This window comes from Bubalus kerabau, chromosome 17 (genome assembly GCF_029407905.1).
Source record: "Bubalus kerabau isolate K-KA32 ecotype Philippines breed swamp buffalo chromosome 17, PCC_UOA_SB_1v2, whole genome shotgun sequence".
NCBI classification, from domain to species: Eukaryota; Metazoa; Chordata; class Mammalia; order Artiodactyla; family Bovidae; genus Bubalus; species Bubalus kerabau.
The window spans coordinates 11,091,550-11,106,189 of record NC_073640.1 but is presented as its reverse complement, the minus strand read 5'-3'; the positions used below and the strand labels follow the sequence as shown (position 1 = coordinate 11,106,189).

The following is a 14,640-nucleotide window of genomic DNA, read 5'->3' as shown; positions in this document are numbered from 1 at the left end:
CAACTAGTCTATGCAGCAGCAGGCTAACATCTCCGGTTCAAAATAAGCTCCTGATTTTACTCTTTAAACCCAATCATTCCCGGACTTCCCTGGTGGTCCAGTGGCAAAGAATCTGTGCTCCCAAAGCAGGTTTTGATCCCTGGTTGGGGAATGGGATCCCACATGATGCAATTCAAAAAGATTCAAGCTGAAATTTAAGACCTGGTGCAGCCAAATAAATATGTAGATAAAATATTTTTTAAAAACCCTAATTGTTCCCCAAATAAACTGGCAGCATTATTCACTTAACCACAGACAGAGATTTCTTGACATTCTTGACCTTTTTTCTCATGCCCTTCATCCAATTCAGCAGCAAAACCCTGCAGACTGTCCTGAGTCCAGCCTCATCTGACCCCCGTCGGTACCACCCTGTCCAGCCACTAGTCAGTCCCCCTGGACTCCTGCACCAACCTCTTAGCTGTGCTGCCTGCTTTTCCTCTTGCCCCCTTCTGAGTTCTTTCACTTCATAAGTTAATCAGATCCAGTCACTTCCCAAAACAAGACCCTCCAAAGGCTTCCCATCAGACTTGAGGGAAAAAATCCAAAGCAGAAAGTCCTGTGTGATCAACCTTGTACTTCCTCTTCAACCTCATTTCCCATCACTTTCCTCTCCCCTGATGTTCACTAACCAAATCAGCCCTTTTGCTGTTCCCTGAACAGGCCTCACATATGCCCACTCCAGGGCCTTTGCATTGGCTCATCTCAGGCTGGAAATGTCCTTCCTCATATTCTCAGACCTTGTTCTTTCCTTCTTCATAGATCAGAGCTCAAATGCCAACTCCTCAGAGAGGACTTCACTAATCTTCCTGTATAACGAATGCCTCACTCAACTACTTCATTTTTTCTCACTGCATTCAGTCACTACTTAACATATGTTTATTTGTATATTAGGTGTCTCCTCTGACTTTAAGCTTCATGAGGCCTGGCAGGAACTTCCTGTTTTATTTATCAATGTTATTCCCTAGCCTCTAAAACAATGCATAGGAAATAACAGATACACAGTAAGTTTAGACTTACTGAAAGAAACAAACTGATGGAAGAGAGAAAATATTCCTGGATCTTTTCATCCCTTGTTGCCTAACCTGACCTTGCCAACATGGAGGAAGATGAATAGTCAAGGAAGATGAAGATTCAAGGACATGAAACTTCCAAACCTCAGAAGGTCACAATATAACAGCTCTGGACAGATGTTGCTTCAATTACTTCTTTCAAACCAAGTTCTGTGTGAGAACCTTCAAGCCAGGCCATTTTCCACTTTGTATTCTTTAAATTTAGTTTGAGTATTATATATTGTTACCATACCTAAGAGCATGTAAAAGATACTCAATTTCTGTCCTCCCTGTAGAATTCTAGCCAATACACTGCAAGGTGTATGAGCTGATTTATTCTGCAACATTTATATCATGTAAGTAATTTGCCTGCTCCTTAGACTTATTTAAATGTAAAGTCACCTGAATTCCTTTAAGTCACTGGACTTCCTCTATACCTCCCTGTGGGTCTCATCCTCCTATTCTGGGAGGCTCCAGGGTTCATTACTCCACTGCTTCAGTTTCTCTGGCATAACCTTAGTAACTTCCCAGAGCAGTTGAGAAGCTCTGACACAAGGGTCTGCCACATAGTAGGCTCAACAAACGCTCAACAAACGCTAAGTGTTGTTACGTTTCCTATTGCGATCATCGCCACAATCATCATCCTGGTTTATAATGGCATCTTTCCCAGCTCAGGAATTACTACCTTTTAGTTGATTTTCAAGTCAAAAGTCTAGCCTCATCACTTCTACAATCAAGGCCGCACCAGCTTCATCCTCTCCATCCGGGTTGACAGCTTCATTTCTTGTTTCTCTCTGATGTTAATGCTGGACTATAGTGAACTTAATTATTTTCTGACTCTATCTGCCATCTTCCCTTCTTACTCTTTAAACACTCCATTCTACTCCTTTGTATTTCATGCTCCATGCCTTTATTTTTTTACCTTTAGATTCATTCTTTATTTTCTGAACTATGTTAGATCTCTTTAATGAGCAATGTTTGACCCAGTTAACACTTTAATATATTTATTATCTTTGGAACACATCTTGATTGAGGTATAATGTAAAGCATATGGACTGATGAATTGTTTCATATGGATACCTCTGTGACCTCACCAGGTGGATGAAGATAACACTTCCAGTAACCCAGAAGGTTCCTTCAGACCTGTTTCTAATCAGAACCTCCCAGTGGAAACCACTGCTCTGACTTCTATCACAATTGATTCGTTTTTCCTGTTCTTGAACCTTTGCATTTGGCTTATTCCACTCAGGACGATGTCTTTGAAATCCTTCCGTTTGTGGCTTGCAGCTGTAGTTAACCAGCTGTACCACTGTGTGCATATGCCACCACTTATGTGTCTGTTTCCCTGCTGGTGGACACTTCAGTTGTTTGCAGTGTGGGGCTATTACAATGAAGCTGTCATGAACATTCTCAAACAAGTCTTAGGGTGGGCGTATGTACGTTTTTCTCTGTGGATGCGCCCTAGCTCCGTTGCCAGGTCATAGGAAAGGCATGTATTAAACTTTAGCAGATAACTGCCAGTTTTCCAGAGTGGCTGTACCAAATTTTACTCCCACCAGTCTTGCACGAGAGTTCCAGTTGCTCCGCATCCTTTGGTAATTGGTGGTGTCTGTCTTTTAATTACACCCATTCCTGTGGGTATATAGTGGTATCTTGTTGTTTTAATTTCTATTTCCTTAATGAATAATGATGTCAAGCACCTTTTTATATGCTCTTGGTTCACTTGGATATAGCTTTTGTAAGGGCTGGTTTAACTTTTGTTTCATTTTTTAAAAAGTTGATTTCCACATCGATTTTCAGGAGTTCTTTTATTATCTATATGGGAATGCAAATGTCTTCTCCCACCCTGTGGCTTGTCTTTACACTCTCTTTGTCTCTGATGTACAGTCTTAATTTTAATGAAGTTCAATTGATCAGTTTTCTCTTTTATGGCTAGTGATTCCCATGTTCTGTTTTAAAATCTTTAAACCATGATGACATTCTCCTGTGCTCTCTTGTAGCAGTTTTATTTTCTCTTTCACATTTAGGTTTATGATCCACATCAGCTCCATGCGTTTTTCTTAAATTCAGCTTAAAATTCACTTCTTCAGAAACTCACTCATTCATGCTTCTAATCACTCCTCCATTTAACAGAATTTTTAAGCACCTACCATATGCCAGGTATTTGTGGGAGAACAAAAGCAGTTAGAGTCAACATTTAAGGAACTTACAGGCTAGTAGGAGAGAGGGTTAGATTTGCACATAAACAATATTTAGAAAGTAGTAATTTAGCTGGAAATAATGATACGGCCTAATTATTTAGACACACCACCCAGAGTAATTTCCCCTTTGAACATCGGCATAAATTCCATTCCCTACAGGCCATGATGCTGTCTTCCTCATCCTTTGCTGGTCCCCCGAGTCCCTGTGCCTGGCTTGCGAGGCGTCCCACCATCTGGCCCACCCCTCCCTCCTCACCCTCACCGTCCTCTATCCCAGGCCCTCCCCACAGACCCAGCTGTTGGTCCTGCCACCTCTTACCTCCTGCCTGGACTCCTTCTCCCACCACTTCGATGCCTGAAAAACTGCTCACTGCTCCTGCACCTCCTCTGTGAAGCCTCTCCTGGCTTTTTTCCTGTCTCTTTGTGCCTTGAAATCTGTCCCTGGAGCCAGATTTCTGGGTTCAAATACTCCTTCTGTCCCTTACCAGCTCTGTAACCCCGAGTGTGTTACTTAAACTGTCTGAAACTCTGACACCTCATTGGGAAAAATTGTGGTTCCTGCTATATAGGGTTTTGAGCAAATAGATGAGCCAGGTACAACTGTCCAGCACAGAGTCTGACACAGAGTTAAGTACTCTATAAAGTGTCACTTTTTAAAAAAAGAGCAAACAAAACAAGACAGTCATACCCAACACACGAATGACATTTATCTGTTAACATATTGGTCTTTTTCACTAGACGGGGTGTTTCTTGAAATCAGAAGTAGTCTTTTCCTTCATCTTTCTACAGTTGCCACTTCTCCTAGGACCCACTTGTGGAGTCCTTAGTGCAATTCACTGTGCAGGAAGCTTTACATACATTTTCCCAACAGATCTTTACAAGAACTGCAAGGTAAATATTAGGATCTCCATGCCATGGTTCACAAAGCCGTGTCCCTCAGCTGATTGGTGGAGGAGCCAGGATTTTCACTCCCTGATTTACTGCAAAGTTTTCAGCCATTCATTATCCTGCCCTTCCCTCCACGTCCCCGGCACCTACACAGTGACCTTGGTAACCATCTGATGAATAGAACTGAATCTAATAAGCCCCACTCTACCCAAGTTTGTCAGAAAGGAACTGGATTTATCTGTGTTGCCAAAGGTCTGAACATGACCCTCAAAGGTCAAGCAATCAGGGACTGAGACCCTTCTGGCAAAACAGACAGCTCCTAGAACAGGTGGCTGTTTTCAACTTTCCCTCTTGGGAAACGGCAGTTTCAACATCAGTAATTTGTACTTTGGGCTTGAAGGCGTGCTCTTCAATTGACACAGTGCCGCCTTTCCAGAGGAACAGGTTGTTGCTTTTCACAAAATTTGTCCTATTTAACGAAACTTCTTGTCTGCTGTCTTAATTACCTACCATCTCGCCTACTGCTCTATTACTGTGGAAATGTACCAAGCTTTTAAACTGCTGTCCCAAGAGGCTTGGAAAGATCCTTTTCAAGCAAATTCTGGAAGCTTGGCCTCTCCAGTTCAATTGTAAATATCATGAGAGCAGGAACCACCTCATATTTGTCTGTATCTCCCACGGCACCTGACTGGGTTAGGCAGGAATTCAGTATTTGCTGAATGGGGTCACCATTATCTGTCTGCTTATTTCATGCTGGAGACTGGGTTAAGCCTTGGAAAGGAGAAAGGAGGAATCAGATTCAGGGATTACCCTCCAGGAGCTTCTAGTCAATGCAGGAGATAAGATTCAAACATAAATAATGTGCATCTGATATGGAAAATCGTGTTTGTAATAGTGATTCCCCGGCTCAGCCAGTAAAGAACCTGACTGCAATGCAGGAGACCTAGGTTTGATCCCTGGGTCAGGAAGATCCCCTAGAGAAGGGAATGGCAACCCACTCTAGTATTTTTGCCTGGAGAATCCCATGGACAGAGGAGCCTGGTGGGCTATAGTCCATGGGGTTGCAAAGAATCAGACATGACTGAGTGCCTAACACACTACACTGGGGTCCCCCCCAACATACACACCCAAAGCATCACTTGTACCTAAAGATTGATGGGAAGTTCTCTGCTATTAAAGCAAGCAGGGAAATATTGTGGAGTACACCCTAACATGTATATGCATTTTGGTGAAACCACAGGTTTCAAGGTGCTTTATTTGGTAGACCTGTGCCCCCACTTTCTTTAGGAATGTTATGGTGGGCGTGAAGTTGAACAGTGCCACGGGATTAGACAGAACTGGGTTTTCATTCAGGCTCTGCTCCATTACTTTGTAGCTGTGTGATTTTGAGCAAGTGGTCTGAGCTCTCTGAACCTCAGTTCTCATGATTTTTATGAGGATTAGTGTTTTATGTAAAGCTTTTGTCACATGCACAGTAGCTTTTATGCTCATTATGAGAATACAGGTGTGGGATGGGTGGATGGATGGAGTAGAGAACAGGCCAGTCTTGCCACAGCAAAAAAGGCACAGGTTCCCTTTGACATGAATACTTGGCAATTCTGTAGCATTTTGTACTCTTGAAGCACTTTCATAATTACACAAAAATCAAAGAAAGAAGAGTCATCCCAGTTCTACCTATGAGAAAAGCTGACGCCTCAAGAAATGCCCAGAGTCTTGCAAGAATCGGGACTGGTCATCTTGAGATTTGAACCAGTGCCTGGTTCAGTATCTTTTACACAGGATCCTGGAGACTTGTTAGGGGGTGGGGTGGGGAAAAGGGGGCCTGCCTTTCAAGCTGCAGTCTTTCTTTGCTGAGCCATGTAGGGCCTGTTAACCTGACCCACATGTTTGGAGACAGAGCCATAGAACCCGCGTGGCTGGGGCAGCACACAAGTCCTTCACTTTCCCTGGTGAGAAGCTGGTTCAAGCGATGGACTCCACTCTCCTTATGGACATACAGATGTACAAAACCCCACATACAATTGCAGGAAGCCCTGGGCACCCTGAAGCCCCTCCACCATGCCCCCTCATAGAGGACTCAAGGCCATCGCTCAAGTCCTCTACAGCAACCATTCTGAACCTGACCCACTGCAGAAACGCAGACTCATTTTCTCCAGCAGACCAGTAGAAACAGTCTAATCCAACACAACAAACCCTGGCAGTGTCAGCCAGGGACAGCTCGCCCTCCCAACTCTGCAATCATCCAGATTCCAGAAAGTTTATCCTTCAAAAATGGCCAAAGTCAACCCATCCATTTCCCTTCCAGACTTTCACAAGTCTTGGTGGAGATGAGAATTGAGGTTATCTGAGTTTTAGAAATCGGAATTGCCAGTGTTGATGGAAGGGAGTGGAGAACAGGGATAATACGTAGGTTACCTAGAATTGATGGGCTGCACCACAGCCCAGTGCCTTCCTTGTCGAGAAAGTCAAGATCGAGCACGAGAGATAAGAACTCGACCTGCAGCTGAGGGAAACTTGGTAAGGCGTTAAGAGTGTGTGTTCATTCAGCACTCATTTATCAAGCGCCCACTACATGCCAGGCCCTGTTCTAAACACCCAGGAAACATCTGAGACAAGAACAGAAAAAAAAAATCCTTGCCCTGAATGTAACCTCTGAGCTTACATTCTAGTGAGAGCTGGTCTGCTGGAGGAAATGAGTTTGCGATTTCTGCAGTGGATCAGGTTCAGAATGGTTGCTGTAGAGGACTTGAGCGATGGCCTTGAGTCCTCTATGAGGGGGCATGGTGGAGGTGCCCAGGGCTTCCTGCAACATCCCAAGTTTGGGATGATTTGTTACAATACGCATAATAAATAAGTTAATTTTATAGCATTCTAGAATACAAAAAGTGCTACAGGGAAAAAGAAATTAAGTAGGATAAAGGGATTGGGTGTGTGGGGATGATAGAGAAATCAATTTGCAATGTTCAACTACATACAGGAAATGTGTATTGAAGGTGACATTTGAGAAAACTTGAAGGTGAGGAGACCACACACATCTTGAAGCCCAGACGATGCCAGTGAAAACAGTGAGTGGCTAACATTCACGCATTCACTCACCAAATATTCACTGAGCGCATTAAGAGCTAGTTGCTTGCGGTAGGCTGAATAAAGGCCCCTGCAGACACCCAGGTCCTAACCCCTGGAACCTGTCTGTGTCTGTCAGCTATATGGCAAAAGGGACTTTTTGGATGTCAGGAAGTTAAGGATTTTAAAACAGGGAGATGGTCCTGGATTATCCAGTGGGCCCTAAATGCAATCATGGGGGTCCTTATACAAGGGAGGTAGAGGGAGATTTGACTTTATAGAAGGGAAAAAGTGAGGTGAGGAAGACAGTAGAGAGAAAAAAGTGGTGGGAGGCAGGACCACAAGCCAAGGAAGCTGGAAAAGGCACTCTTGCCTGGAGACTTCAGAAGGAAGCTGCCCTCGGACACCTCGAACTTACTCCCATGAAACTCCTTTTAGACTTGTGACCCCTAGAACTGTAAAAATAGATCTGTGTTGTTTTACACCACCAAGTTTGGGATGATTTGTTACAGAAGCCACAGGAAACTAACACAGCACTATTTTAGACGAGGATATAGTGAAATCAAAACTGATGAAAATCCCTGCCACGTGGATCCCTTGGCCACTCATTCTGCGCCTGGCACTGGCCTGTGTCTTCGATACATAGCATTCTTTCAATGATCACATCCATCCTAGGAGATGGCTGCTGTCTGAGCTGAGACCGTGTAACTCGGAGACCCTGTTCTTTACCCATCGGATGGTCTTCTGGTCATGCCGGATTAGACTGTTTGTTGTGTGATGGCTATTTTGGGTGTGCCAGTGATATGCTTCTGCCATATCTGATGCCACTGGTCACTCTGGGTGCCTGGCACGCGGTCCCCTTCTTCTCTCCCCAGACCATGAGTAAGGCCCCTCCCAAAGACAGGAGGACCAGCAACAAGTAGCACCCTCTGCATGAACTGCCCCCACAATCTTCATTAAATCAAATTGTGACAGCTCAGAGGCAGGCACTTCTTCTAAGGGCCAAAAGGACATTATTTCATCCTCACTGCAGCCCTGTGAAGTGTGTTCCAATGTCATCCCCATTTCGCAGGGCAGGAACCAGAGGCACTGGGAGTTTAAACAACTATTAAAGGTCTTATGACTCATAAGGTTTGGGAGCCAAGATTCAACCTCTTAACTGTTTTTAAGGCTCATCGGAGCTAAAACTTATTGAGCAACTGTTGTGTGTAAGGCAACCTTCATTTAAGTTTTGCAACTCTCTGGATGAGGGACATGTACTGTCTCTGTTTTATGGATGATGAAACTGAGGCATCATCAGGTTTCGAGAGGATCAAAACCCAGGCGGTAAGGCTGGAGCCCCTGTTCTCACCTCTCGCGCTGTCCTTTAATTATGCACCCACTTCGTCCCAGGTGCTATACGTAGTCCCGAGGGTGATGGAGTGAATGAAATTAAGACAATAAAAGTAGTGGTGGAGCAGTTTGACTTTGGGGTCCCAGGAACCACCCGCGTGATCTTGGGCAAATCACGTAAGTGTTCTAAGACTCAGTTTTCTCACCCATAATACGAGAATGGTACCAGGCCCGACCTCAGGGCTGCTGCAAGGATGATGTGGGAGCCAGCACCTGTGGTGTCAACACATGTCACTAATGTTATGCTGTTGCTACCAGCATCATGAGCTCCATTTCTGCCCTTAACTAGAGAAGAAGCACAGTGTGGCCATCCCTGCTCCTCCCACACTAATTCCGATGATAATTTAAGGAACCCTGAACTAGGCTGAGACCTCCTGCCTGTCCAACCCAAATGGCAGACTGAAGACAAAATCAGGGACCCCGTGCCTTCCACTGGTCCCAACCTCCCGGAGGGGGTCAGCATCTTAAGAAACACCAGTCCCTCTCAGCCCTCCAGGAACACAGTGGATGCCCTTAAGGAAAGAAAGTGCTAGAAAATCCTACCAGGGCATGTGATTCTGAATTGAACATGCATATGCTGGACTTTCCTGGAACTTTGCCAGGCCCAGAGGTGAAGATGGAGGAAGACGCTACATCTCCACTGACTGAGGCTTCCATCTTGGCTTCCTCGTCCCTGGACTAAAGCCTTGCTGGCACCAGCAGAGAGCTGTCCTGCAGTCTCTTCCTATTAGTTGAAGGCACCCTCTTCTAGGGGATGGTGGAGGAAAAGGACATGCTTTCGTTTTCTCTGTGTAGATTTATCAACCCTAAATGGTGACTTCTATACTTGGACAATTGTATACCTGAATGCATAAGAATGAAGTGGGACCCCTAGCTCACACTGTCTACAAAAATTAACTCAAAATGGACCATAGACCTAAATATAACTGCTAAAACTATAACATTCACAGAAGCACACATAGGCATACATCTCTGGGACCATAGATTAAATAATGTTTTTTTAGATACAACACCAAAAGCAGAAGAGATAAAAGAAAAATTAGATTAAATTGGACTTCATCAAAATTTTAAAACTTTTGTACCTCAAAAGGCACCATCAAGAAAGTGAAAAGACTGCCCAAAGAATGAGAGAAAATATTGCAAAGCATAAATTTGATGAGGGATTTATTTCTATAATATATAAAGAACTCTTACAATTCAATAATAATTAAAGAAAAAAACTCCAAATACCCCAGTTTAAAAGTAGCAAGGGATGTGAGTGGATATTTCCTCAAAGAAGATACACAAATGGCCAATTAGCACATGGAAAGATGTTCAACATCATTAGTTATTAGGGAAGTGCCAATCAAAACCACGATGAGATACCACTTCATTGTATCTAGGATGACTAAACTAAACACAGCAGACAATAACCAATTAGGGGTGTAGGCACACTGAAACCCTCAGATGCTGCTCGTAAGACTATAGAAGGGGGCAGCCACTTTGAAAAACAGTTTGGCAATTCCTCAAAATGTTAGACACATTCATCCTAGGATCCAACAATTTCACTCATTTAAGAGAAATGCAAACATACGTCCACATTAATAACTTGAACATGCATGTCATTCATGACAGCCAAAAACAGGAAACAACTCAGATGTCTCTCAGCTGATGAGCAGATAAACAAAATGTGGTTTATTCATACAATGGAATATTATTTATCCACAACAGGAATGAAGTACTGATTCATACAACGTAGGTGAAGCTTGAAAACATGCTGAAAAATCAGTTACCAAGACATGCCCATATTACCATATGATTCCATTTATATCAAAACATGCACATATGGTATGATTGCTTTTGTATGAAATGTCCAGACTAGTCAAATCCATAGAGATAGAAAGTAGGTTTGTGGCTGCCTAGAACCGGGTAGGGGAGGGATGCAGAATGAGGGGTGGCTGCTCATGGGTATAGGATTTCTTTTATGGGTGATGAAAATGTTCTAAAATTAGACAGTGGTAATAGTTACACAATACTGAAGATGCTAAAGGCCGCTGAATTGAGTACTCTAAAGGAGTGAATTTTATGCTATATGAATTAGATCTCAAAAAAGCGATTATTAAAAAAAAATTACTATCAGTCCTTGATTGTCCTTGAAGAAACCATCAGAGACTTCTCTTTAGTTAATGCCAATTCCACTCCGTACCTGAGTATGGATAAACTGGGGTTCTGGCTGCAACTTGTCTTTTCTGTCCATCTTCTTCTGTGCCACAGAAGCTCTTGGTAAATGTCTACCCCAAGTTTACCAAGTTCTCTCCTGACTCCATGCCCTTTTCTTTATCTGCTTTGCCCATTTTACCTAGTTACCTACTACCATCCTTCACACGTCAGCCGTCTCTGGCTCCCAGGACATGATTAGGGGTCCCTGGGGGTCCCTTTTTTACTGCTACTCCATTGAGTTGTGTTGGCCTGTTCCTTGGTGCTGTGTCCTTCACTGTGCTATACGATCCCTGAGGACCGAGGAGGTACTGGTTCTGCTGATCATTATATGCCAATGTGGTCCTGGTCATCACTGAGGGAGTAGATGAGTCCATGAGTGAGTGAGTGCATGAGTGACTATATGCCTGAGAAGAACAAGTATCTGAACTGAGTGGAGAGATACAGAGCATAAGAAAGAACAGAGGAAAGGAAGATGGGAGGATCTGCACAACAGTTTTTTCGCATGCAGCTGCTTTTTTCCCTGTTTGCTGAGAAGGTTGGATTTCTCAGCTCTATAGCCACGGTGACCATTTGAGCCTCTTAGATTGTAGAATGGCTTCTCAGTTTTCTATGAATCAATCAAAACCTCTGGCCTTTGAAAGAACATCCAAACCTCATTTTTCTACTCTTTGGCTCAGAAATCCAAAGTTGGGAATCTGGCCAGTGCACGTGTGCTCAGTCACTCAGCTGTGTCCGACTCTTTGCACCCCCATGTAGCCTGCCAAGCTCCTCTGTCCATGGGATTTCTCAGGCAAGAATACTGGAGTGGGTTGCCATTTCCTCCTCCAAGGGATCTCCCCAATCCAGGGATCGAACCTGCATCTCCTACTTCTCCTGCATTGGCAGGTGGATTCTTTACCACTGAGCCACCTGGGAAGCCTAATCTAGCCAAAAAAAAAAAAAAAAAAAAAAAAAAAAGATGACAATAACAAGAACCTGAATATAGAGAGAGATGTGGGGTGGGCCCTGGAAATACACACATGAGGTCACAGATCTTGTGTCAAAATGTCCACCTGCAGGCTGGTACATATCACACCATGTCCCAGAGATGGAATAATTTGCATCCCTTAGAAGAATTTAGTGATCTGGGAAAAATACTTGTATAGTAAGGGAAAAAAGCAGGTTATAAACTGGTGGGTTATAAACCTATTGCCAATATGTAAACTGTGCATCAAGATTTTTTTTAAATGGGGGAAAAATACACCAGAAGGATTTCAGGGGTTTTCTTTTTTTTTTTTTTTAACTTTAAACTTTTTATTTTGTGTTAGGGTATAGCCGATTAACAGTGTTGTGGTAGTTTCAGGAGAACAGGGAAGGGACTCAGCCATACATATACGTGTATCCACGCTGTCCCAAACTCCCCTCCCCTCCAGGATGCCACGTAACACTGAGTAGAGTTCCATGTGCTGCACAGTAGGTCCTTGTTGGTTTAGGGGTTTCCTTCTGGTAATGGGGTTATGGGTATCTTTTTCATTGCTTGGTTAACAACACGAGGGGTTCTACAATGAATATATATGAATTTTATAATCACAGAAAGCAATCCCCTTAATTCTCTCTCTTTCCACTGCTCTCTTGGGGAATCTACTCTGCACCTGCTTTGTTCAGTCAACCCACCTCTGCTCCACACCCTCATCGGGAGCTGCACCCTCAGCATCTTGCCAGGTGCTCCCGAAGGCCACTCAGCACGACCCTCCTGGTCCCAGGAGGAAGGCAGGCTGGCTCATCCCCACCTGTCCCAACACAGGGCTCCCACATCCCTCCCCACTCGCTGTGCGCAAGGAAACTCCAGCCTCCTGCTGGTGCTTGACCTCGAGAGCCCACTTCCAGCTGCAGCAGGCGGCCCTGTGTCTGCACCTGGTTCCTACTCCTGGAAGGAACCTGAAGAGCAGAGGCCCCGGGTCTCACCGCTGTTGGATGAAGAGGAAGTTGGCGGCGACTTTTCTGTCTGCATGTTCTGATTTGCCGTGAGAAAGACTTTTCCCGGCCATTTAAAAACCATCCAAACTGTCTCTAAATAGCATAAGAAGTGATCAAAGGTGTTTTCATGTAACCTGGACCCGCAGCCATCTCAACAGTCAGTCAGATGCTTGGTGACTTTCAGAGGAAATGAGTACAACCCAGTAATGCGGATACAGCTGGAATGCACTTATATTTTTTGTGAGTTGATATTCCCTGGTAGCTCAGCTGCTAAATAATCTGCTTGCAATGCAGGAGACCCCGGTTCAATTCCTGGGTTAGGAAGATCCCCTGGAGAAGGGATGGGCTACCTGCTCCAGTATTCTTGCCTGGAGAATCCACATGGATAGAGGAGCCTGGCGGGCTACAGTCCATGGGGTGCAAAGAGTTGGATACAACTGAGCGACTAAGCACATGTCCACGTACACATCTAGCTTATTCCTGGGGTGGGATCAAATTAGAGAAAACCTGGATGGAAAAAGTTAGTGGGTCAAACATTTGCAGGCTTACCACGTACCTGATACATCCTTAGAGCGCTTGTGAAATACCGTGGCTTTATCAAAGCAATAAACAAATCCCCGGTGATTTTTCCTGCAGAACTTCCTGGTCACACGTTACACCCACATGAAGCATAACAAGGAAGGCTCCCAGGGTAAGACAGACGGTCTCGGCTTCAAGAAAGGCGCATGCGTCTTGGCTCCTGCAGCCTTTTGAGCTAATTACCCTGGCCTGTGTCTGAAACACAGGGGAATTCAGGATCGAGATAAATCAGACGTCCTACCACTGACCTTTGGTGTTTTTGAAACTGAGAAGAAAAGACGTGGTATGCCAGCCTTCCTCATCGGTCTGGTATTTCACCTGTCTTCCTAAGCAAGGCAAATAAACCACGACATACTTTTCTTCCATGCCGAACTGCGCCCTTTTTTCATGGCCATATCTGGGTAGTGTTTGACAATGAGAATTGAGTAGAGGTGGGGAAGCATTTTTTAAATACCACCCTCTTCTCAAATATTTAAAGTAAAATAATGAATAGGTGAGTGACTGTCCCATCTGTCAACTCTTTTCCGTTCCTGCCACCCAAATGCAGGCCTCCATCACGTGTTTCTTAGGCCACCATGGTTGACATTTCCTCCCAATCCATCTTATCAATACTGGAGATGCTGAGGTCCCCAGAGGAGAAGAGTAGATGGTCTTCATTCTGCCATCCCCAAGGTTTATTTATTTATTTTGCCATCCCCAGGGTTTGAGTTTTTGTCTGATGGGCTCCATGAGCTGAGCTGAAATGGAAATAATGGAATGGTACATGAGCTTTTGAGGAACAACAGGGGAAGAAAGAGAGACCAAGGATGGCTGGAAGAGGAACCTGGGCGTCATCATTGGTCTCCATGTGAACCACCTTCCTGGTCTTCCTGGGACACCTTCAGTAAAATATGTATTTCTTTAAAAAAAAAAAACCTATTTCTTGAGGGTACATTACAGTTGTATTTCTTCATTGGTGGAATTCATTCATCCAACAAATATTTAATTGAGAGCCTGATCCTCCAGTCAGTTTTCCAGGTGCAGCGGGTAGAGTAGTGAATAAAATACACCCAACACAGGACAACTTGGGTGAAAACAAACGACAGCGTGGCTGAATATCCAGGGAACACTGCCGAGGGGACTCCTGTCCTGTATGGCTCTGATGCACCTCACTGCCCTGGTTCTCAGTCAGGCAAGACAGGACTCAGTCCTGGACTCCAGCCCCTCCACGCCCTGCTGCAGTGGGGGACCCCACACCAGCCCTCTGGCCCCCTGGGTGTACCGTGAGGCGCCTG

General features: G+C 44.4%; 1 long non-coding RNA gene across 1 annotated transcript; it reads left to right on the top strand.

Moving 5' to 3' along the window:
• The first annotated feature begins 12,362 nt into the window (after positions 1 to 12,362).
• LOC129632159 (uncharacterized) lies at positions 12,363 to 14,608 on the top strand. Its single transcript, XR_008704351.1, has 3 exons — positions 12,363 to 13,027; positions 13,424 to 13,859; positions 14,067 to 14,608. It is a non-coding gene; the product is annotated as an uncharacterized LOC129632159 (long non-coding RNA).
• The last annotated feature ends 32 nt before the right edge of the window (positions 14,609 to 14,640 follow it).